The sequence below is a fragment of the Kogia breviceps genome, chromosome 18 (genome assembly GCF_026419965.1).
Source record: "Kogia breviceps isolate mKogBre1 chromosome 18, mKogBre1 haplotype 1, whole genome shotgun sequence".
Taxonomy (NCBI): Eukaryota; Metazoa; Chordata; class Mammalia; order Artiodactyla; family Physeteridae; genus Kogia; species Kogia breviceps.
Genome location: NC_081327.1, coordinates 58,047,311 through 58,072,121, shown reverse-complemented (window position 1 = coordinate 58,072,121; position 24,811 = coordinate 58,047,311). Strand labels below are relative to the sequence as shown.

At 54.1% G+C, this 24,811-nt stretch overlaps 1 protein-coding gene across 21 annotated transcripts in view; it reads left to right on the top strand.

Moving 5' to 3' along the window:
* ANKRD11 (ankyrin repeat domain containing 11) overlaps nucleotides 1-24,811 on the top strand; it is a 170,365-nt gene that overhangs the window by 98,380 nt on the left and 47,174 nt on the right. The window contains exon 6 of one of the 21 annotated variants that reach the window (XM_067019502.1): nucleotides 1,971-2,178. The exons of the other annotated variants lie outside the window; for them this stretch is intronic. The gene's annotated coding sequence lies outside the window, so the exon portion shown is untranslated. The remainder of the gene's footprint in view (nucleotides 1-1,970; nucleotides 2,179-24,811) is intronic. 21 annotated transcript variants of the gene reach the window in all.

Here is a 24,811-nt window from a genome sequence, read left to right as displayed (position 1 = left end):
TTTCAACCTGCTTTATCTGTGGCCTAATAACACATAAACTTAGTTTGATATTTTCTTAAGCTCTCTATTTTTGTGATTTTCTGTGGAGGTCATTATGGTGGTCAAGCTCAAGTGTCGTGATTTGAAATTAGTATCAAGAATTGGTTCTAGATCAGTGTGATCAAGAGGGTAGACTTCCCTTTCCAATAAAATCATTATATTCATGCATGTATACATGTTACTCATGTGGCATTAAACTTGAAAGGATAGGTGTTTTCCCGTTTCATATCTGGACAAAGCTCCTGAAGTGCTTTTCTCATCTAAGCCGAAGGGCCCGAGTGATGGTTTTCTTGGTGAGGGTGCTGCCTGGATGGCGTGGTCTGGGAGCATAGGGAGAAGTTGGCTCATTACACATGGTGGTGTCTGCCTCTCTCACGAACCTCGCTGAGGAAGGCAGCCCTGAGCAGGCCTGGCCCTTTCTGTCTGGGCCGGTCGGCTTTGCTGGCCGTCAAGTCTCTGTTGGCGCAGAACAGCAGCGGCCACGGCGACGTGTGTGCTCGCGAGCGTTGTCACGCAGAGCCGCGCTCGCGCTCGGGGCCTACGTGGTGAAGAGAGTGCCTGTAGGGTCAGAAGCACGCCATCTGGGCGGTTTCTGCTGCGATCCTGTGCGCTTGTGAAAGCTGATAGTGGTGTTTCCTAGTCCCGGGGAGGAGAGAAGGTGAAGGCAGTTACCAGTAAAATAATGAGTTACAAGTTGTGTCTTTCTTGCACCCCCTGCCCCCATCGTTCACTTGTAAGCCAGCGAGGCTCTCACTGCCACTTTGTAGAAGTGTGGGTAGGAAAACGACCATGTATCAGTCTAACTTTGTTGCGAAGCACAAAGAAGTAAGAGGGTTCCAGAGGACCAGCGCCCGGGACTGGTGTTATGTAGCCTGCAGTCATCAAGTTTGTTCTTTTCTTGAACACTTGCTGAGTATTAAGTGCTGTGTTAAGTATTTTTTGAGGCCCCGGATTCTCATGGTTCAACAGATTAGTTCGTGAAATGATTCATAAAATATCAGCAATACAGGTTTCTAAATAAGTACACTAATAGTAAACACGGTTAATAGAAGTTCAGAGGAAAGGGATTTCCAGAGAGGACCTGAGGGCTTGGGGAGGGAACAGAGGGGTGAGAGAGGGCGTTGGGGAACTTTGGACCCCGAAGCCCTAGCCACCAGAGGCGCGCATCTTGCCCGCAGAGCGCCGACTCCACCCCCGTGGGTGAGGCCGGGAGAGCGCAGGCTGGAAGTAGGCAGGGGTTTGGGGGACGGCTCGCACAGCTCTCCTCTTTGGATGGGAAAGCGTGAAGCCCTGCCGGGAAGCAGGAGCAATCGCCTTTGGTGTGCCCGCTGGGTCTGGATGGACAGGTATGAGGGCCTTGGCGGCGGCAGAGCTCACCCTGAGCGCCCCCCTTAGTTTCAAGACTCTGGACCTGGGCGCCCCGTGTCCTGGTTCCGCCTTTCTGCCACGGGCCGGAGAAGAGGTGTCTGTGGCTGAAAGGAGAGAGGTTGGTGGGGGAGCCCTGCGCCCTCGGGGATGTGTCCTAGGTCGGCAGGTGCTTGCTTGCTCCTAAAACCTCTGTCCAGGGCGGGGAAGAGGCCCTGACGCTCTTCTCGAGAAGCTGATGGCCTGCATGGGCACACAGGCCGCTTGGGCCGGGACTCGGGCCTCCTGCCCAGCTGGTACCGCCTCCCGAGACTTGAGCCCCACCTCTGTTTCTGTGAGACGCACAGAATCAGCAGATTTCATCACGAGTAATTGTCCTGACCGTGTTGGTCGGGTCACTGTAAAAGGTGTGCAGGCGGGTAGACACGTGCGTGCGCTGAGCTTGCCTGTGGGTCTTGGGTGAATGTGAGGGTTACTCAGTGTTTTGATGTTTGGTAAGCGAAGCATCTCATGGAACACAAATGTCAGGTGCTGTTATGGTCTCACGCCAGTTTCTTTCTTTCCAGAGTGGCTGGTTTCCGGCAAGGCCATGTCTCCTGTCGGTGGCCACGGTGTCGCCCCGTGACCGGGAGGGCAGTTCAGCATCCCCCCCCGCCCCCCCAATTACGCACCTGGATTTGGGGACTGAGGTTCCCGTATCTGCGGATTGCCCTCCTCCTGCTCTCCAGGAAGCCCCTGGGGGGAGCACGGCCGTGTTCCTGGTGCCCGCGGCAGGTACGGGTGCCACTTGTCCACGCGTGTGTTTAGGGACCAGAACACACGCGTGCGGCTGCTGCTGTCAGTGCCACTGCGGCGCGCGGGGCTGGCCCGTGAGGCTTCCGGCGGCGCGGACCCAGGGTTGGCGTGAGGTGGGCGTTGTCGATGACCTCACAGCCACGTGACTGACTTCGGTGTGATTTTGGCAGTGCAGTTTTTCTGTTAAGGCGAACCATTAGCTTGCTTTAGGATCGTGGGAAAGTTACCCACCTGTTTTCTCGGAAGGCCTTCTGCACCCCCAACTGTGCGACAGCGCCTTGTCCCCTGGCCGTGATCTGGAGGCGGGCTGGGAGAGCCCTTTATGGTGGTGACGTTGAGGGAGGGCACGGCTGGGGCCTCAGAGTTCATTTCCTGTGGGGAGAACATGGACTGGTTTCTCTGGTTCTCCACAGGCGTGCACGCGCGCGCGTGTGTTTGTGTGTGTGTGTGCACGCGTGCGGAGGAGCACGTATGCGGCCATTCTGTGAGTGACTCTGAAGGTGACCGGGTCGTTCGGGAAAAGTCTAGGGATGGACAGACACCTCTGGCCGCCTGAGGGTGGACGGCGTGTTGTCGGGAGCCCCGGCACGTGCGGTCTCACAGCACACGTAAAGGTGGCGTGTTTATTCCACCTTCCGTTTCCCAGCACTCCCAGAATCGGAGACAGTCGTACACACTCCGTGTACAGTTTCAGCAATTAGCAGCATTTGGTTCTGTTTCCTCCCCTGCTTCTGTGCGTCTTTGTTTGCCTTCTTTTTTAAAAATTTTAAAGTTTTAGTATTTTAAAGTAAATCTGTGATACCATATCACGTTACCTGCATGTACTTCAGTAGTAAGTCTGACAGTGAAAGACTGAAAACCGTCCCCTGGAGCTTCTAGCGATGGCTGGTGAGGGCGGCTGCTGGCGGTGATGCTTGAAGAGCGCTGGCGCTGTGCTGCGGGCCCGCCTGCCGGCTGCCGCACCTTCCACAGACGCCGTGCAGGGCCTTCTCCTTAGGCTTCGCGTGTTATGGTCTGTCTTGCGATGCATATCGTTGGTTTTTCCTCATAAGGGTGTGAACTCTAGTGGTAGTTTTTCTCAGAACTGAATTTGAAACCTTCTGTGTATGTGAGAGTCAGGCGCCATCATCGGTGGTCTTTGTGTCCTTCGGTTTGCAGCTGGAGCCGGTGGGAGGGGCCCCGGGCTCAGGGCGGACCCTCGCTCCTGCCTCTGCGTTCGCGAGCCCGTCATCCCTCTGGTCTCACCTTTAGAGCTTTCATAGGGTTTTTGAAGAAGTGGTTTTCAGTGACGCACCTTTGGCGTTGCGTATGGCCCGGTTTGTAGGGCGTGGGGATGCCGATGAGACCCCACAGCGGCTGTTGAGGGCTCCAGGGTGATGGCTGGACCCCACGGGGACTCGGCCTCGCTCCCTGGCCTGGGGGCAGGGGCTGCTGCCCCACGAGCACCCTCAGGCCAGGGAGCAGATCGGACTGCCAGATGTGGCAACAGGCCCTTCGGGAATCTTCTCCACGGGGGCCTCCACGGCTGTACGCGTGTCCTCCGAGCTGCTGTGGGGATGCACGTTGGCCACCCTGGGATGCAGGTCCTTTCAGCGGAGTGTGCTGAGCCCCGAGAAGAAAGCCTGAGATGGAGCACACGGATTCTTTTCTTTTTTTAAAAATCATTTTATTCTGTTTTTCTTTTCTTAATTGTTGGCTCTTCGTTGCTGTGCTTGGGCTTTCTCTAGTTGCGGTGAGCGGGGCTTGCTCTTGTTTGCAGTGCGCGGACTTCTCATTGCGGTGGCTTCTCTTATTGCGGAGCACGGGCTCTAGGCATGTGGGTTCAGTAGCTGTGGTGCATGGGCTCAGCAGTTGTGGCGCGTGGGCTCAGCAGCTGTGGCGCGTGGGCTCAGCAGTTGTGCATGGGCTCAGTAGTTGTGGTGCGTGGGCTCAGTAGTTGTGGCGCGTGGGCTCAGTAGTTGTGGCGCACGGGCTTCGTTGCTCCATCTGTGGCATGTGGGATTTTCCCGGACCGGGGCTTGAACCCATGTCCCCTGCGTTGGCAGGCGGATTGTTAACCGCTGCGCCACCAGGGAAACCCAAGCACGCAGATACTTGAAAAGGGAGAGAAGCTGGTTTTACTGATTCTAGGGCTTTGACCACCAATCCCTTCTCATCACACCTGATTGAAATGGCCCCTCCCTTTCCCTGCTCTTCCTGATGCTTGAATCTAAACAAGGTTTGCTTTCTTCTCACGAGAGCATGGACTGATCCTGGGGGATGTCCCCAGCCTCTCAGAGCTCAAGCCCTCAGCTGGGACCTAGCGGTGGGGCTGGGGGTTGTGCGCTCTTGGTGCCTGGGTGTTGAGATGGGCTGGCTCCTTGGGCGTGTGTGTGTGTGTGTGTGTGTGTGTATGTGTTGATTTTCTTGAGGTCTTTGTGGAGTCACGTGCAAGTGTAGGAAGCAACACAGAGAGCCTTGTACACTTGGCCTGGTTTCTCTCATGGTAACATTCTACAAAACTGGACAACATCACGACCAGGGTAGCACACCGGCTTTGGTCAAATCCTCTGATTTTACTCAGACCGCCTTGTTGATATCTAGATGCGTGTGTGTTCTTGGCTCCCTGTATGCGGCACTGCAGTCAGGACACAGGAACAGCTCCCGTACCACGAGGACCCCCTGATGTTGTCTGTCACCTGTAACCGCTGACCTGCTTCCCGTCTCTGTAGATTTGCCCATAAACGTCCCCTCTGTCTGGGAGCTTCCACGAGCATTGTGTTGTCATTCACCCGCATCTTGTGTAGCGGGGCGCCGTTCCTTTTTGTGGCCAAGTCATAGTTCACCGTGTGGCAGGACCCACATCCTGGTGATCGTTCGTGAGTCGAAAGACCCCTGAATCGTCTCCTCCCCTTGGCCACCGTGAACCCCGTGCAGCTGCGGACACGAGCACATAGGTTTGTGTGTGCGTGTGTGTTTGTCTCAAGCTACACCAGGAGTGGACATGTTGCTCTGCCCTTTGTTGTGACTGGAGCCTTTGGTGGTGAGAGAGTCACGTTCTCTTTGGGGAGGCCCGTGGAGGTTGGGGTGCCTGCGCATCTTGCCGAGTCCGGCATGGGCTGCCAGGGCTGAGGGAGGCCTTCAGGGGCTCTCCCGCCGGTGGCTCGCATCCTTCTGGAAGACGCTAGGGCGCTCTGCGGCCATCCCGCCGCCCCTGGCCCGTGGGTTTCCGTTGCTCTGAATTTTCCTGTTGAGCAAGAAATTAATTTGAGAGCAAGAGAAAGTGCTACAGAGAAAAGCCTGGACAAGATGTGTGTTGAAAGGGATGTTGGAAGCTGGTTTGAGGGCCTGTTGGTGACACCGCTGAACGCAGGCCTTGTGAACAGACTGGGAGCCAGGGAAGGGCAGCCCCTTGGTAAACAGAGACGTTTGCTGCAGGTGCAGCATCTGCCAGAGAGATCTTTCCATGTGGGGCTCACTGTTGGGCCCCAAGGGCGGGTTCCCAGTAGCAGATGAGGAACATCTAACACACGGCAAGTCTGTCTGCTGCCGTATGAATGAAACAGGGAATTTACAAGTGCTCTCTAGCTTCGGGTTACTGTTTTAATGTTACTTCCCTCAAGGAGAAGTGGTTTTAGTCCAAAATTAGGAGTAAGTAGTAGTGTACGAGGTGTGTCTAGGAGGTGTTTTCTAAGCGCTGGACTGGGTCTGAGGGAGGTGGCGTGGGAGCGTGGCACGTGCTCAGCCACCGGACGTCATCAGGACGTTGGTGGGTGGGGAGGTGCCCCTGAAGGTAGCGTGCAGGGGCCGTGGGTTGCCTCGCGCAGCCACGCTTCTCGGGGGGATGGTTTGAAAGCCCCCTCTGGTTTCCTTGGGTTGCCGTGCAGGGCGGTCTCAGGTTTGGCCCCCGCGGAAGCCCGCTCTGCAGAGCGGGGACCCTGGGCTCAGCCCCAGCCCGTGAGTCTGGGGAGCCGCACACGCTGGGACCGCAGGGCGCGCTGGGGGCGGGGCGGGGCGCTCTCGGTGTCCCCGCGCGCGGTGGGCTCTGTCGGGTCTCCTGGTGGAGGGCCCCGGTGGGGGGGGGCGGGCGGCGAGGGGTTTGGGCTGCACGTTGGCCACAGGACAGCGTTTGTATCTGTGGCCTGAGTTTGTACAGCCAGATCGATAAGGGTGGTTTTCATGTTTGTAACGAGTTGTTCACAGCAGCGCAGCTTGCAGAGGCGACAGGGCTTCCGTCTGGCCCTCCCCAGAGCCAGCCTCCTGGGACCAGGCTTGGCATGTGGGGTGCCCGGAGCTGGGGGGCCAGCGCCGGGGACTTGCTCTGTTAAACTGACGTCGCGGGTTCTGTCCCGTTAAGTGGCCCTGACCTGCCTGTGAGCACGTGCCAACACCCACGTGGCACAGCTGGGAAGGGGCTGGCTTGGGAGCCCCAGTCTTTAGCAAGAGTCCGCTGGTTGCCGGCAAGTTGCAGCCGATTTATCATGAAGACAGGGTTGTGTTGGACTTCCCTGAGTACGGTCCCCTGTGTCCGCGGACGCAGAGCGGGAGGAGTTGGGGGCAAGCACAACGCACACGAGCTTGGGGTCTTCGGGAAGGCAAGTTCCAGAAAGTCCAGTAGCCACCGTGCATTGCAGGGTCTCTTGGCCGGCAGACACCCCGCCCTCCCGAGAGGTCACCCCACCTAGGTGGTCTTTCTGCTGGTCCTGCCAGAGGTCACTGCAGCGACAGAAAGCTGGTGGGTTGCCTGGAGTGTCCCCCGAGACCCCTGGGGCCCAGGCACTGGGGAAGAGGCTCCCTTCCCTCCCTCATGGGCAGGGGTGGGAACGTGGTGGCCCGTTACCCAGACTACGCTGGGGTGTGTGACAGAAGTAAGTGTGGGCTGTTTGGTGTGTAGAAGTATTGAGCCAGACTTGGCACAGAGATTGCATGTGAATTTAATAGAATGCAAAGAAAATTTGGGTTGATTTCCCTAAATTCTGGCCACAGAATTGTAGACAATGTAAACATGGTTTTTCTTTTTCTTTCTTTCTTTTTTTTTTTTAAGAGATTTCAAAACTTTGTAAGACTGTCTTAACCCTTGCCTGGCATTTAAGCATATTAACAAATTTGTATGCATTGTCAAGTTACAGGGTAGATTTAGAGATTTTTTCTTTCTTTTTTCTTTTTTTTTTTTTTTTTTTTTTGCGGTACGTGGGCCTCTCACTGCTGTGGCCTCTCCCGTTGCGGAGCACAGGCTCAGCGGCCACGGCTCTCGGGCCCAGCCGCTCCGCGGCACGTGGGATCCTCCCGGACCGCGGCACGAACCCACGTCCCCTACATCGGCAGGTGGATTCTTAACCACTGCGCCACCAGGGAAATCCCGGAAATCTACCTATTTCTGACCAGAATTCTTTAGCCTGGAAATATTGTATGTCTTAAAGAAATATTGATAGATATATTTTCCCAACTTGGATTTGGGTTACGTTTGGTGAATATTTCTTGTGTTTCATTTCCTTCAGGCCTCAGTGTTGCGCTTCATTTTGCAACGCTTATCTCTTTGGTTTGTTTCTAAACAGACGTGGGACACAGCCCTGGTGCTGCTGGGTGGAGCCTTCTGGTGGTGGGCGCTTCCCTGCCGATGAGGATGCCCTGGGATACCAAAGATAACACTTTCAGTGTTTTCAGCTATAACTGTGGGGGTTTGCCCTGGGGCCTGGGCGGGCCTCAGGCAGGGCTCCCCACCTGTGTGGAGAGGGCCTCAGACTTGGAGGAAGAAGGCAAGGCCCAAGGGGGTCTTCACAGGGAAGAGAGGTGGGTGGGTGGCGCTGAGCAGCGCAGGCAGGGGGCCCAGGCTTGGAATAACTCACTCTGTGCTGTAGTGGGCTGCATTGCCCTGGGAGGCATAGCCCAGTGCCCCGAGGCTGGCCATGGGCCTTACCTTGAGGGTCAGGCTCTAGGCCAGCTGAGCAGGATGCTTCACTACCTGGGTCTCTCTTGTGGAAGTTCTTGGTGGATGTGACTCTGTTCCTCTTCTCTCCATAGCTCCCCACGCACGCACACACACGCACACACCCACACCCACAGAGAGAGAGAGAGAGAGAGAGAGAGAGAGAGAGAGAGAGAGAGAGAAAGGGGCCCTTGTCCATTAGATGAGGCAGCTGAATGTTGGTGACGTGCATTTTCGCCCGAGGGTGGCTGTCCCTGGAGGCCTTTTCACTGCCGTCCATGCTGTGTTGCTGTTGTACCCCGAGGGGCGGGGACTCTTGGAGTGTCTGCGCTGGCCGGAGGCGGACCCAGGCCTGGGGCCTTCGGTTTAGGGCCGCAGCTCTGGAGTCTCGTTGCTTGCTCCGGGCTTGTCGGTCAGCTGACTAAAGTCCGGGGTGCCGCTTTTGGCATCTGTGACACGCACTTTGGGATTTTGTAGCGTTCACACAAAACCGTGGTGAATGCCCTCCCATTTTCCTCTCTGCACCATTGAGGGTGTGCTGTGCCTTTCATTGTGGGTGTGAAGGTGGATGCAGGTGGCACTGGTGAAATTACCTTCCAGCTGCACTTTGACGGCAAGGGGCAGAGGGGCGGACGGTTGCCTCTGTGGCATAGAAGGCACTGAAACACGAAGAAGGGTTCTGGCGGCCTGGCCTCGGGGTGTGGGCTTAGCGTACCGTCCAGACGCTGGACCCGAGGGAGGAGGTGGGAGGCCCTCGGCAGGGCAGGTCTGGTGCGGTGTCCGCAGCAGCGGGCTCCTGGGTGATCTCATTTGGTCCTCGCTGAAAATAAGAAGGAATCCCGAGCCCTCGGCGCCTGGCACCCGCTTCCTGGCGGCACGGTGGTGTGTGGGGGCTGCGCCCGTGGTCTGGTTTCTAGGCTGTGTTTTCCGGAGGCGTCCTCGAGGGAGGACGCGGACAGTGGCTCTGTGGGGACCTCGGGGCGCGTGGAGCAGAGGACACGTGGAGAAGGGCTCGTGTGTGGGACACGGGACTCCTGCCGTCGCTCAGCCCTGCCTGTGGACGGACAGCTGGGCGGGTGTTGTGTCGCAGGTGGAGGGGCTGCCGTCTCCTGCCTGTGAGGGTCACGCACATGCGGTCACCGTTGTTTCCTGTATGCCGTGTTTGGTCGCCTGTGGTGTTTTGCAGAAGCAGAGTGGATGGCACCTGCATCCTCATTCAGCTGGCCGTCCTCTTGTGTTTTACTAGCAGAGGTTTAAATGGCTGTGAACAATGCTCCAGAATCTTAGTCTAAAAAATGGAGGGGGGGCGCAGATACTGACCCTAAAAGTAAAACTCTCAGAGAGGCACGAGTTGGCTGGCTGAAGGAGGCTGGCATCCAGGCCTGCCGCGTGCTCTCCAGCGTTGGCCGTGAGCGCCCGTCTCAGGCAGAGCGCGCCCGGCACTTTTGATGGCTGTGAAGTTGGCTGCAGGCGGCACCCTGTGTCCAGGTAGTTAAGCTGGCGATTGACCCGGGAAAGTGCCTTGGTGTCAGGCTGTCTGGTTGTCCATTGTCCGAGGCTGCCTTTCTTCTTCACCCTCTGGGGCTTTCAGAGCATCACCTTCTGAGACCTGCAGGGAGCGAGCGAGCGTTGGTGCCGGCGGGGGCGGGGGCGGGGGCGCGGCGCCCTCCCAGCACGGAAGCCTCTGGGCCTGGCTGCTCTTGCCTTAAGAGATGAAGTTTAGAGAACGTCCACGCAGGTGACCCCGCTGGTCTCCCTTGCTGGTAAAGCCGAGGCGGCTCCAGGGGCTGCGTGTTTTGACTTTTCTGAACACCCACTTCAGCTGAGACAGAACCTCTGAGAGAGGCCCGCGGGCACAGTCGTTACGGGGAGGTCTCACCCAGGTCGCTCCCAGGTGCCGGTGACAAACCTAGCATGGAAACCGGGTATCAGTGGCCGAGACACGCCTGCACCGCTGCCTGCGCCGTTGCTGCGCTGCACACGCGTAGAAGCAGGAAGCGGGTATGGGTGACGTGAAACCCGCGCTGACGTGGGCAAGAGCTCGGCCCTTCCTAGTGACCCGTGACGAGGGGTTCTGATCCCTCACTTCCTCTGTGACTGAAACGAGCGGTGGGCAGGGGTGGGGGTGGCGGTCTTTGGGACCCAAGGCTGTGGATGTGCTTGTCCCCGGGTGGTGTTCGAGGAGGGCACATAGTTCCGGGTGCCCTGCCTGGAGAAGCCCCGGGGGCCTGTGATTGTGGGAATGGGCCTGGTCTCAGAGAGGGAAAAGGACCATCCGCAGGACCGGTTTTTGTTGTAATGTTTGTGTATTTGTTTGGTTGTGCGGGCTCTCAGTCGCGGCGTGCAGGATCTAGTTCCCTGACCAGGGGTTGGACCGGGGCCCGCTGCATTAGGAGTGTGGAGTCTTACCCACTGGACCACCAGGGAAGCCCACAGGACCATTTTTATTTTTTATTTTATTTAATTAATTAATTTATTTATTTTGTTGCGGAGCTCAGGCTCAGCAGCCACGGCTCACGGGCCCAGCCGCTCTGGTGGCATGTGGGATCCTCCCGGACCGGGGCACGAACCCGCGTCCCCTGCATCGGCAGGCGGACTGTCAACCGCTGCGCCACCAGGGAAGCCCACAGGACCATTTTTAAAGACAGATGTCAGGAGTTGAGCACAGTCACGATGCCTGACTTGTGTTATAAAGGACTTCCTGCTTCTGTTACTTTCACCGCAGTGTTTTTCTTCTTCTTTTTTTTTTTGCGGGGGGGTGCGTCGGGTCTTCATTGCTATGTGCAGACTTTCTCTAGTTGCGGTGTGCGGGCTTTTTCTTGTTGCGGAGCGCGGGCTCAGTAGTTGTGGCTCACAGGCTTAGTTGCTCTGAGGCATGTGGAATCTTCCCGGACCAGGGATCGAACCTCTGTTCTCTGCATAGGCAGGTGGATTGTTAACCACTGCGCCACCAGGGAAGTCCCATCACCCCAGTGTTCTTTACAAAAAGAATAGAAAGGAAGGTTGCCCTGAATGGAGCCTCCAGCTTGGCGAGCAGGAGAGGGCTGGTGGGGGAGGGCTGGTGGGGGAGGGGGGGTGTCGTCGGCCGCACCCCAGGGCCCCCCTCTCCTGGAGTGCCGGCCAGGCTTGCTCTCTGCTCTGCCCTCCCAGATGCCGCCACAAGCAGGAGCAGCCGTGGGCCCTCCCCGCAGAGGGGTCCAGGGGGCTGGCTGCGGTGACCCCCTGCTTTACTCTGTCACAGGCATGGCCCCTTCCTGCCTCCCTTGCACGGGTCACCCTGGTGAGGACCTGGGGCCGGAGGACCTGGGCGTGGGTTCGGGCAGGCCTTAGCCTGGCATTTGTGCTCCCCCTCTTAGCAGGAGAGGGCCATCTGTTCTGGGGGGAAGGAGGTGGGCCGGGCTGGGCTGTGATGCCAGCGGTTACAGACGGCCCCTTGTCAACTCCTCTACTGTGTGTCCCTGTGGGTTTGACACTTCCAAGGACCTCATATCTGTGGAATCTTATAGTATTTGTTTTTCTGTGACTGGCTTATTTCACTGAGCATAATGTCCTCAATGTTCTGCAGTCTGTGTGGTAGCATATTGCAGAATTTCCTTCCTTTTTAAGGCCGAATAATGAATATTCCATTGTAGAGATAAACCGCATTTTTTTTCCATCCATTCATTTGTCGATGGACACTTGGGTTGCTTCCATGTTGTGTTTGACTCTTGTGAGTAATGCTGCTGTGAACATGGCAGAGCAAATATCGCTTTGAAACCCTGCTCTCGTTTGGGGGAGGGTGTATGCTCAGAAGTGGAATTGCTGGGTCACATGGCAATTCTCAGTTGCACTTTTTGAGGACTTGCCATATTGTTTTGCACAGCAGCGGTACTGTCTTACATTCTCACCAGCAGTGTACCCAGGGGTCCAGGAGTTGACCCGTTGGAGATGCTGGCTGAAGGGCCTTGGAGCAGCCCTGGGAGGTGACACCCTGGCTTCTCTTGACATTTATCATGTGCAGAATGTCCTTTTGGGGAGGTCCCCCGAATTGCACTGCACCTTTTTCACAGAGCTGGCGCTTGAATCAGCAGTGTCGTTCTGGGAACATGCTCCTCACCGCATGCTGGTTGTAAGGCCCGTTCTGCTCCTTGCAGCTTCCTGAGCTCGTTTCCTCTTCTGACCAAGGTCAGCTGACATCCAGCGTCCCTGGGTCCAGTCGATGGCGGCCTGGGAGGCCTGTGCTCATCATTGGAAGTTTCCATTTCACTCCCTTCACAGACATCTCATGTGGAGTTGTTGAGAATCAATAATAAATAATTTTTAAAAATTCACAACAGACTATTATTTGCGATCTATAATGTCATATTTTTACAAAGGTAAGGATCAGAAACTTGAGAATAAAGAAAATGCTGTGCTTTGTTACTGAAAAGCAGCCCCAGCTCACGGTAAGGTTTTCAAAATGCTTTTGCAGTCCTCTGTTTGCTCTCTGCGGTCGTAACGTGAGGGACCTTTAATTATTTATTAAAAACTCATCGCACAGCCTCACACTGCCTGCCTCCCTCTGGTGGGTGGGGACCTCCCTGCGGTGGGCGGGGTCAGTCTGGCTCTGGTCTCTGCCCGGGGCCTGCCCCTCTGCTCCGGGCCAAGGGCGCACTAGCTCTGGTGCGGAGGGCTTAGGCAGGAGAGGCCTCGCCGCTTCTCTGGGTTCTGTTTCTTGTGATCTTGGGCAAGTCACGGACCTCCCTGCTGTGGATGAGGATGATGTGTGTGTTCCCCGTCTCCTTGTTTCTTGGGGTTATTTAATGGCTCCACGAGACAGTCCACAAGGGGGGCCGTGCCTCCCGTTGAGAGGAGCGTGAGTGCTCGCTGTGACTTGGCCCTTAAGAAACTAGCCACCCTCAGTGTGTCTCTGCTTATTCCAAGACTAAGTAAAAATAAGCATCTTTGCTTTTTCTTTTGTCCATTATGGAACAAAACAGAAACAAACCTTTGTTTTTAAAATGCCAGAAGTGGGAACAGAAACTTTGCTTTTAAAATCTCGGAAGTGGGACCATCAGCTCTGCCCTGCTGTGGCTGCTGCTGTGTGTGTGATCCTGCAGGTTTGCCGAGGGTGGCAGCAGGGCCTGCTCGGGCTGGGAGGAAGCTTGGAGCGAGCGAAAGGGTGGGGTTCCGCTGCCCCTCGCTCCTCCTTCAGATTTGGTGCTGGCCTTGGGGTCACGGGCAGCTACACACACAGCCAGCGTCCCTGTGCCTGGGAAGACTTGGTAACCTTTAAATTTTTCTAACGTTAGATGGAAACAAACTGCGACCCCGAGATTTCCTTCATGTATTCTAGTGAGTCTGCGGCGTGTTGCTTTCTGAACCCCTTGGAACTCTGAGGGTCCATCCCGCACTGCCCCCTCCTGCCACTGGGGCTTTGCATTCTTTTTTTTTTTTTTTTTTTTTTTAATTTATTTATTTATGACTGTGTTGTGTCTTCGTTTCTGTGCGAGGGCTTTCTCTGGTTGTGGTGAGCGGGGGTCACTCTGTCGCGGTGCGCGGGCCTCTCGCTATCGCGGTCTCTCTTGTTGCGGAGCGCAGGCTCAGTAGTTGTGGCGCACGGGCCCAGCCGCTCCACGGCACGTGGGATCCTCCCGGACCGGGGCTCGAACCCGTGTCCCCCGCGTCAGCAGGCGGACTCTCAACCACTGCGCCGCCAGGGAAGCCCGGGGCTTTTCATTCTTAAAGGAAGTAGAACGGACGTTGCCATGTCACCCCGCCACAGCTACATGACAGAACAGCTGCAGGTGGACCGACCCCCCTGGTTCCTGCAGCCCCGCGGTGGGCTGCCCGGGCCCACCCGGGCCTCTGCCCGTGCTTGTGGTGGCCCTGGCACCTTCCCTGGTGATGGGGCTGCTGGTGCAGGAGACCGGCTGCCTCACAGGGTCGGCGCTGCTCGGCCGGCTCCGCCTGCTGGAATACTGACCGTCTTCAGCCTCTTAAGCATTTGGTGACTTGTCTAATATTCATGAAGTCATTTCTCAGAGTTTCCTTTCACTTAAATTCAGAGGGAGGAGGCAACAGGACACTGTCAAATCCTAGGGTGAGATATCGTGCTTCAACAAGAGCATTTTTTTGTTTGCCGCACGTAAGGTTAATTCTTGAAGATGCATGTGCCTCGCAAGACGTGCGGGAGGGGAGGTGTGTGTTTCAGCCACTGTGCCACGTATCGCTGAGAAGCAGTGAAATGACGCGGCGGGTGGACCGTGAGGGCGGGGGCGGGCTGTCCCCTGGTGGGGTGGCACCGGGCCCCTGCCTGTCCTCACAGAGGGGCGCCCAGCTGAGGAGGCTCCGCCCGGCCCCCGCACGTCCTGCCAGCCTGGCAACGCGCTCAGGGCCTTGTTCTGGTGTCACAGTGCCGCCGGGGGTGCCGTTGTGTTGGCCGTGTCTGTCATTAGAAGCGCTGCCTGTAACCAGCTCTGTCCAGCTGCCCGGGGCTGGTGTTCGTTTGTGAGGGGTCTTCCTGCTAGTGCCTGTGGCCCTTCGAGATGCTCTTTAGAGACAGGTAGAAGCTTCCTGTTTACTTTCTCTTGTTTTATAATTTGACGTATGTGTTCGCATGAAGTAAATGACCCCTGTAACAGTTGTATTTCCATACTTAAGGTTTAATCATTCCATCTCCTTCCTCCAAACTTGTGATTAGAAGTAAGCTGGTTCCAATGGTCCCCCTTGCTGAGCAGCCGCAGGGCGTGAAAGAGGTTTAGGGTCCGTGGGCGGGTGGGGGTGGCCACCCAGAGGGCTCCTCTGAGCGCCTGGCACCCCGTGCGGCCCGGCAGGGCTCAGTGTGCAGGCTGGGTCATCCAGTGGACGGGCCTCCACAGGAGGCGTCCGTGCTGAGGGGTGGCGTGGCCGGAGCTGGGCTTTCCGAAGATCAGCTGCCGTGTGGTCTGGACAGGTGGGGCGGAGGTGGCCTCAGCCACAGGCCTTGCTGGCCGCGCCACGGCCCCAGGGGGAGGTGGTGGCGTGGCCGTGCGGCGTCGGCGGGGCGGCCCTGATCGCAGCGCCAGGGGCCACTCTCGCAGGGGCTGCGGGCGCCGGGGCTCTGCTGAGGTGCACGGTGGCCCGCCTGTCACAAGGCCCTGTCTCTTTGACCCGTCTATCTCTAGGGACCCTTGTCTCATGGTTTTTTCTGAAGAAGGTAACAGCTTTGCTGAGATCCAGCCGGCACACCACGCAGCCCCGCCTCGCCTCTGTGTCCCCACGGCTGCCCAGGCACATCCGGCACATCCGGCACGAAGCCGCGCCCCTTGCTCATGGCCGCCCCCCCCGCCCTCAGCAAGCCACCCGTCTGCTCTCCGTCTCCGAGGGTTTGCCTCTTCTGGACCCGGCGTGTGCTGGAATCACACACTCTGCTACCACGGAGAAACACGCACGTGTGCACCTGGGCACGTGTCAGGAATGCGTTGTCTGTGATGGCAGAAGCACGGGAAGAACCCAGATGTGTAGAATGTAACTTGCAGACGTGTTACAGAGATTATATCTGATGTTTCATTTTAAAAGTGTGGTCTGATCCTGTTAAAGTGAGGCTGCACTTGTGCTCGTCGCACCAGCCCTTCACTTGCTGGGCTGAGAGAGGCGGCCTCCTCCCCACAGGCCTCGGCCGGGCCTCGGCTGTGCCACAGACCCCGGCTCCCGCTCCTGTGGACCTTCCGGGAGGCCCCCCTCCCCTCCCCTCCCCTCCCCTCCCGTCCCCTCCCCTCCCCTCCCGTCCCCTCACCGAGCCCCCTGCTTTGTCACTGGAGGGCTGAGCATGGAGTGTGCATGGGCACGCAAGCTGCTGTCCTTTCCCCTTCTTTTTTCTTTTTTTTTTTTGCGGTACGCGGGCCTCTCACTGTCGCGGCCTCTCCTGCTGCGGAGCACAGGCTCCGGATGCGCAGGCTCGGTGGCCGCAGCTCACGGGCCCAGCCGCTCCGCGGCACGTGGGATCTTCCCGGACCGGGACATGAACCCGCGTCCCCTGCATCGGCAGGCGGACTCTCAACCACTGCGCCACCAGGGAAGCCCTCTTAAGTATCTTTTGAAGAGCCAAAATTTTAATTTTAGTCCAACCTAACAGTTTTTTTCCTATACTTCATGCTTTGGGGGTCTTAAATCTTTGTCTAACGCAGTGTCACAAGATTTTCTCTTATGTTTTTTTCTAGAAGTTAGGTAGTTTTGGCTCTTATATTCAGTCTTACAATCCATTTTGAGATCCTTTTTTGTATAAGGTTAAAAGTTTTTTGTTTTTTTGGTTTTTTTGGGTTCTTTTGCACATGAGGATATCCAGTTATTCCAGCACCCCCTGCCGACCAGCTGACTGTTTGCCATGTGGTGGCTGTACCTTTGCTAAAGATTAGCTGCCTGTATATGTGGGTCCACTTCTGGGCTCCCCATTCTGTCCCACTGATCTGCATGTCGGCCCTTAGGTCAGTGTTACACCGTCCTCATGACTGTAGCTTTGTAGTAAGTCTTGAAATGAGGTGGTGGACGTCTTTCCACATTGCTCTTTTACAGCACTGCTGAGGCTGCGCTGTGTGCTTTTCCATGTTCATTTCAGAATCAGGTCATCAGTTTCTACCAAAAAAAAAAAAAGTCAGCTGGGATTTTGATTGAGGTTGTGTTAAGTCTGTAGATGAATTTGGAGAGAATCAGTATCTTAACAACATGGAATGTTACGTGTATTTAGAGAGGACTTGCACATGTTTTATCCCTAGGTAATTTCGGGGTTGTATTGTAATCGTCTTGATCTTTTAAAATGTCAGTTTTCTAATGTTTGTTGGTACTGCATATACATATAATTGATTTTTTTTTTTTTTTTTACAGTAGCGACCTGTTTTACAAATTTGCTAAATTCACTTATTGTAATAGGCTTTAAAAAATACGTTCTGGGCTTCCCTGGTGGCGCAGTGGTTGAGAGTCCGCCTGCCGATGCAGGGGACGCGGGTTCGTGCCCCGGTCCGAGGGGATCCCACATGCCGCAAAGCGGCTGGGCCCGTGAGCCGTGGCCGCTGAGCCTGCGCGTCCGGAGCCTGTGCTCCGCAACGGGAGGGGCCACAGCCGTGAGAGGCCCGCGTACCGCAAAAAAAAACCAAAAACGTTCTATAGAATTTTCTGTGTGTTTATGTTTGTCACACGGGAGTGGAGACGGTTTTATGTTTTCCTTTCCATTCTGTGTACCTTGTATTTCTTGTCTTACTGCACCGTCTAGTACTGCAGCCCAGTGCTGAAGGGAAGTGTTGAGAGGGCACTGCTGGTGTGTGCGGTCTTTCACAGTTCAGTGGGTTACTGTTGAGTTTTAGCAGGTTCCCTTTATTAGGTTGACGAAGTTTTCTTCTTAGTTAGCTCAGTGTTTAAGGCAAACAAGAGTAGAGGTTTGTCCTATGCTCTTTTTACCTGTCAAGATGATAATTTTTGAAAATTCAATAGAGAAAATTCAGTGAAACTAAAAGTTGGTTCTTTGAAAAGAAATAAAATGGATAGACTTTTAGTGAAACTGATCAGGGAAAAAAGAAGACACAGCTTTTCAATATCGGGCTTCCCTGGTGGCGCAGTGGTTGGGAGTCCGCCTGCCGATGCAGGGGACGCGGGTTCGTGCCCCGGTCCGGGAAGATCCCACGTGTCGTGGAGCGGCTGGGCCCGTGAGCCGTGGCCGCTGAGCCTGCGCGTCCAGAGCCTGTGCTCCGCAACGGGAGAGGACACGACAGTGAGAGGCCCGCGTACCACGAAAAAAAAAAAAAAAAAAAAGATCAAGCATGAGAGTGGGAACATCACTATGATCCTGTAGGTGTTAAAAAGATAAGGGAATTTTGTGAACAACTTTATGCCAATAAATTTGACAACTTAGATGAAATGGACAAATTCCTTAAAAGACAGAAACTACCTAAGCTCACTCAAGAAGAAATGGATCACCTGAGTAGCCCTGTATCTATTAAAGAAATTGAATTTTTAATTAAAATCTTGACACAAAGAGACCTTTAGTCCCCGGTGACCTCACTGGTGATTTCTACCACCCCTTAGAGAACAGGGAATGTCTGTCATACACAGGTTTCTCCACATGTCCGTGAGGCAGGATAACCTTGATACCAGAATCAGAGGAGGATGTGATGAGAAAACTACAAGCCAGTTCCCCTGTCAGTGTGGCTGTAAAAATCCTTACTTGGGAGCAAAATTGATTTAGCAATTTAAAAGGATAATGCAGGTAGGGTTTATCTCAGAAACTCACATTTGGATTAACATTCAAAAATCAATCGCTGTAACTTGCCTTATTGACGCAATAAAAAAGAAAAACCGTGAGATCATCTCGAAAGATGCAAAAGAAAATAAAAGTGACAAAATTCCATTCCCCTTCACAATAAAAAACACTACAAAGTGAGAACGGAAGGTGCTGCCTCAGTCTGATGAGTGGGTTTCAGGGGTCCCTGCAGTGGCTGCAGGTACTGCAATGTGAACAGCTGAGTTCTCTCGTAATGCCAAGTGCAAGTGGGTTGCTGCTGGCACCTCTTTTGTTCTCTTTTTAGAAATAACCTTTACTACTGAAGCAATACTCTGCATTGTGGAAAATTAGGAAATACTGATAAGGAAAAATAAAAAGCATACAACACCACGTTTTCACTGCCGGGAGAAGAGATCTTCTGTGTGTGTGTGTGCTGACACATGTGCATGTGTGCATTGTGTGTGGGAGGCTCTGGGGCCCAGGTGGCCCACGGGGTCCAGGTGCTGCTGTGGGGCACTTGCCCCGTGGCCAGTGATCAGTGGCTGGAGTAGAGGTGGCTTGATCCCACGGGGGGTGGCCGTGCTTGCCGCCCTGCGAGCCGATTGCTTGCAGTAGGTCTCTTAGCATGTGTGTCTGTGTCTCTGGCTGACCCTGGCTGACCTGATACGAGTGTGTAATGTATACTTGTAATTTATAGAGTCCCCTTTTCACAGTCAGTGGCTGCCACCTTCCATGTCAGTGAGCCCTGTCTTGTCCACTGTGTGGGCCATGGAGAGACCTCCTGCCCCTGCTCCTGCCCACAGAGCCCTCCCTTTCTGGCCCTACCTCCCTGCTCTCCTTTTGCACTAGTACCTCGTCCTGTGCCGTTTAGCTTGCCTATTTTATGGGTCATTAAAATGAAAATCCACCTTTGACTTTGTTTGGACTCTGTTACACGTTTGCTTTTTATTGGTTTTGTGTAATTACCTTTATCACACGTTCCTTCTGTGCTTTGGGGTATATTCTGATTTGAAAGCCTCTTTATCGAGATACCTTTTGGAAATAAAGACATTTTCCTCTGAGAAGCACTATACTGGTGTTTCCCAGTTTACTGTGTAGCGTTTTGTCCTCCCCAGTTGTGAAGCTTTTAATTCCCACTCTGCTTTCCTTTCTGACCCTTGTCCTTGGAAGTGCATTTCTTAGCTCTCAGATTTAAGGTGTCCGTGGTCTCTCCGCCCCCCATCGACACTGTATTGTGGCGTAAGAAGTTGGTCCTTTCAGATTTGTTAGACTGCTCTCTGGGCGGTGCGTGGCCAGTTTTCGTGACCAGTTGTCCCGTGTCCTTGAAAAGCATGGCCGTTGTGCAGCTACGACCGGGATGTTTTGTGTGTGCTCATTGGGTCAAGCTGGCTGTTGTGTGGCAGTCTCTTGTGTTCTAGTGTTTGCTGGCCTTGTCTCCTTGGCCCGTGAGCTGCTTTAAAGCCCTTTCCTGTGGTGGTGGCTCTGTCTTCCCTGTTGTGTCCGGTTTTGCTCTTTACTCTGAGGCTGTCGTCTGTGTCTGGTGAAAGGAGCCTCTGCTGTGAGGCGGCGACACACTGCACCGTGTCCTGGGCCGGGCCGTGTGGCAGCCTTACTTCCTCCCTCGCCGTTTAAGCAGTGTGTCTCTTCTCTTCTCTCGAAGTCCTTCTAGGCTGTTAGGTTCTTGCTACCCCTTGCTCGTTCCGGTCTGACAGACTTCGTCTTTTAGCTGTGTTTCTTAGTCCTCTTACTTTAGTACTTAATAAACATTTAGTTCTTTCACATTGTATTTGTTTATTCTGACTTTCCTGTCTCTTTTTCTCTCCTATTTTGCCTTTTTAGATCTTTTTCTGTTCCCTTTTTGTTTCCTCTACAGATTTGGGAATTACACCCTTTTTGTGGTCACCTTGGACGTTAGCGTGATGTGTAGCCAGCCAGCCTTTGCAGACCGCCTGGGACACCCCCCAGGTCGCCTTTCCTCGCACTTCGTGTCCATTCTTGTTTCGATTGCGTTGTGTGTGTGTTTATATAGTTTCACCTATAACTGCCACTTCTTCCGATTGATCTCCTTTACTGGAATCTTTCCTGAGGACCTTCGTTATGAAACCGGAGAAATGGACTTCGGTGTTTCCTTGCAGGTGAAGACGGGGCTGAGGGTCGGGGCCTCTGCCGTGTGCCGGGCCGTGGCCGAGCCTCCGCCGGCCCGTGAGCCTCGCTCCGCCCGTGGTTCTCGACGTCTCCCAGGCACCTTCGCCGGGCTGCGGAGTAGCGCCCGCATTTGTCCTCAGTACTCGGAGGCAGCTTGTAGACGACGGAAGGGCAAGACTCCTTTATTCAGGGGTAATTTTGGAAGATGGAATTATTTTATCCCCGAGGGGATAAAATCTGCTGCGGTTGGTTCACTTGGAGCTGCTGACCCTGTGGCCGTGACCCCGAGAGATGGTCCTCAGAGGCCCTGCCGGGCCCCCCCGCGATGATCTGAGCCCCTGCCTGCCTTTGTAAAGTGGAAACAGTACCATCTGTTCAGCTGAGGCTAGTTCGGGGCTCTAAATAAAATGACATACGCGAGTAAAGCACCGTGCAAATGTAATTGGAAATGGATCATTAAACCCAGTCCCTTACGGAAGGGGGTGGGGCGTTGTCATTAATTACAGTTGCTGTGTGTACGGGGCACTTGACTGCGTTCCACGTGGCCCTCCTGCAGGACAGTGGTTCTTTTCCTGATTTACGCGCAAGGAGACCGAGATGCGGATTAAAGGCTTGCTCACGATTTCAGCCAGAGAGCACGGGTTGTTTGCTGCGTGGTCCACGGCCACACCGCACCACGGGTTGTGAGGGTCTGACTTGCAGGTGCCCTGGCCTGAAGCAGCCCGGAAACAGCCCTGTCATCGTCGTTTCCCGGAGGCCTGCCTTCCCTCTACTACATCAGCTTTGAAGCAAGAAAGGGGGAGGGAGCCTTCTGTGGCCCCGGGGCTCCCTTTCTCAGGGCCCAAGGCACTTCCTTGAACACCAGGAGCAGTGAGCTTTGGGAGTGACCCTGGTGCAGGGCTTATCAGACGCTGCTTGTCAGGCGGCACCTGTGGACACGTCTTCACTCGTGTGAGTTTACTCCCTGGAGTGGATTCGGGGCCAGGTCCTCTCTTTGGAGCAGGTTGTTGAGAGGAGACACGGGGCTTGCCTGCACCCGCCCCCTTTCCCCAGCCCTGTGCAGAAGAATACCTGCGTACTGTGACTTTTAAGGAAGTTCACAAAAAAGACAAATCTGAGTTGGTATTTACTTTGAAAGAATTTGCCACAGATGCAGTTTAATAGCTGGATCTTTAAAACAAAGCACTGGAGTTTGTAAACGTTGTTTTGTATATCTGTTCAGGAAGTTAGATTTGCAAACGACGTGACTGCGGTTTCTCCTGGTTTTGCATCCTGAGTCCAGGATTCTAAACGTGTGATGGCCCAGGCCTCCTTGCCTTGCACCTGCTCCCTTTCTTCCACCCCTTTGCCATGTGGGTGGAAATCAGCACGGGGGACACTTCGAGTAAACGAAAGTTTGCTTATTCTGTAAAAACAATTTCTTGGAACATTTTTAACATCTCTGTTTTAACATGCAATTGCTTTTTTCCTTTGGAATATTTAGTATTTAATTTTAATGATGACTGTCTTGAGAAGTGCATCTGTAGGGCCCATAAATAGATTGTTGCAACACAAAATATCAAATTTGGTTTTCCTCTTAAAAATGTCAGCTCGCGATTGGGGATCTAGTTGCCTAGTTCCGTACGATGGTTTAAAAACGTGGCAGGAGGAACATGTTCTCCTTCACCACAGCACGTGCTGGAAGAAGACCAAAGGTGATGACGGGGTGAGTGCCGACGTCCCGGAGACGCCGCTGCGGTCCTGCCGAGTCACGCCTCGCGCCCTCGGTTGGGTTCGTGTCGGCCGTCTCGCTGTAAGCCTGTCAAGAGCACACCTACTTACCCCGCTGGTTCACCCTGGACTGCGTGGTTTGGTTCCAGAGTCTCAAACTCTCCAAAGATGAAATGGACTGTGCTTTTCAAACCAACTTGGAACTGGGTTCTGAGGCCGGACCTCAGAACTTGGAGCGTCTGGCCTGGACCCTCCCTCGGGTCTCCTCCGGCTGCGGGCCCGCCCCCACTTCCACCTCTTCCTTGCAAGCCAGGTCTGAGTCGGTCCTAGGAACCTCGGCCCCCAGGGCCCGGGGAGGCTCGGGTGACCGTGTGGGGAGACCCAGAGGTCCCTGCGGTGACTGCAGCCGCCGTGGGCTCACGCCGTGGGCTGTAGGCGCTGCCGTCTCATGGCCACTTCACGTCCGTACACGAGTTTGCACAAAGCTGATTAATCTGGGGGCCTTATATTTTGCTTCTGTAGGTCCATAATTTTGCGGTGTTTGGTATATCGGGGCATTAAAAGCACGTCTGCATACATGGAATTGCTCTGAGTGCTGTTAGTGGGGTTTAAGCTGTGGGCAGGTAGTGAGGGGAGGGGGTGGGGGGTCCTTGCTCTAATCTGGAATTTTTATGCCATTATCCTCTATTTACAGCTTTCAGGAATCATCTGGTATCACTGCACATATGTTTAGAGCTGTTGCCAAGGTGACGAGCCTCGTCTCCCTGCCCACACAGTCCTTCCGTGCGGAGGGCGCTTGGCGGGATCTGTTCCCGCGAGGGTCCCCAGGCTGTCCCGTTGTCTGCCCCCCTGTAGCTTGGTTGCCTGGTTGCTTTCCCTGCGGTGTGCTTCCCATGGAGAGAAGGGGACCTGCTTCGTTTCTGTGGCGGTTTTCAGCCGACCTCCTTAGAGACACAGTGACCAACTCGGGCTTCATATGTTTGTCAGTGGAAATACCCATTGAAACGTTTTTACAGTATTGCATATACACAACTGTAGTCATGTGACCTGGGTTGTGATTTGTGGGTTTTCCCCCCCGGGTTGAGGAAGTCTGAAGTCTTGCATATTGCAGCGATGCTCCTCCGGGCGCGTTGGTGACTTTCCCTTGTCTCTGAAGAGGTTGAATTTGTACGGTGAAGCGTCCTCGTGTTTCCCTTGGGGCGGCCTTCTGTCCACCCACCACGTCACTGTGCACTTTCAGGAAGAGAAAACTGTCAACCTTCTTTGGGTCATGGACTCCCTGGGGATCGGGTCAAAAGCTGTAGATCCTCTCACTTTTCTTGCGCGGCTTCGGGAGCCTCGGGGCTCTCCAGACCCTTGTCCCCTCGCCTCAGCCGGCCCTGAACTTCGTCTCGGAGGCTTGGCCCAGGGAGGGTCTCCTATCATCACTCGAATTTACAATTTCTATTTAGATGAAAGTTCCTGGTTACTGGCTTTCGGGGCAGAACCTAATCGCGTTCCTCAAAAGGCTCTGTCACGTGCAAAATGCCTTTCCCCCCTTTCTCTGTCAAGAGCTCTTAATAATTTCACAACTGAAGACGTGTGCCACCATCAGAAGTAACAGAGGGCGTGGTGTGAATGACTGGGCAGTGAGAAGCTGCCTCAGGCTTTTTAGAAGAATTTAGTTAGCTTCTTGCAGTTCCATTTCCAGTTGTGAACCCTGAAAGAAACTCTTAGGTATACACGCACAGAAGCGTAAAGACAAATGTTCATTGTAGCATGGTTTGCGCTGCCAAAGAGCTGGAACAAAATAAATGCCAGTCAATAAGAGAATTTGTTTTTTCCTTTCAGACAATGAGTGCCACACTGCAGTTACAATAAAGCAGAGCTACATTTAACAGACGCACAGATAAATCCCCAAAGCATAATCTGGAGGGGAGACGGTGTATGGAGGTCCGTGCAGCATGTTTCTTGTAAAAAGATCACGTATCATGTTTATAGGTTTACAGTGTAGCATGTAGCACGAGTGTGAAAGCATGTATGGTGACGATTGGCATCAAAATCCAAAATCTCTGGAGGAAGGATAGCAGGGTTCAAGGGGCTCCAACTGTGTGTGTAATATCTTTATATAAAACAATTCCAAACCAAATATGGCAAAATGAACAGACGATGGATACATGAATGTTTCTTACATTATTTCTCATACTTTTCTATATGTTTCTGCATTTTAATGAAAACATTAGCCATTGTTACTTTGTTATAAAATGACAAGGATATAAAATATTTGCTGTTGAGGAAATCATAAAATGTAATAACCCATTTTAAACATATCTAGGGGCCTCCGGATTCCTGGAACGATTTGAAAAAGAACTGCTTTTACCCTCGACACTGTGAAAATGTGACTCAAAGAATGTGTGCCACGGGCTTGGAGAATTTAGAATCTGACCTCAGTTTACTGCTGTTGACTGGCCTGCCCAGTCTGTAATGTTTTTTTATTACAGTTTCATAGGTGAGGTGTTTTGTCTGTGATTGTTGTTTGTGTTTAATTGGCAGGTGGTAGGGTTCGAACCGAGCTGGCCACTCGCCATGCCTTTGGTTGTGTCCAGGGGAAGCCCACCGGGTCCTTTCATGATCCAGTCCAGGCTTTCACCACAGTGGTCAGA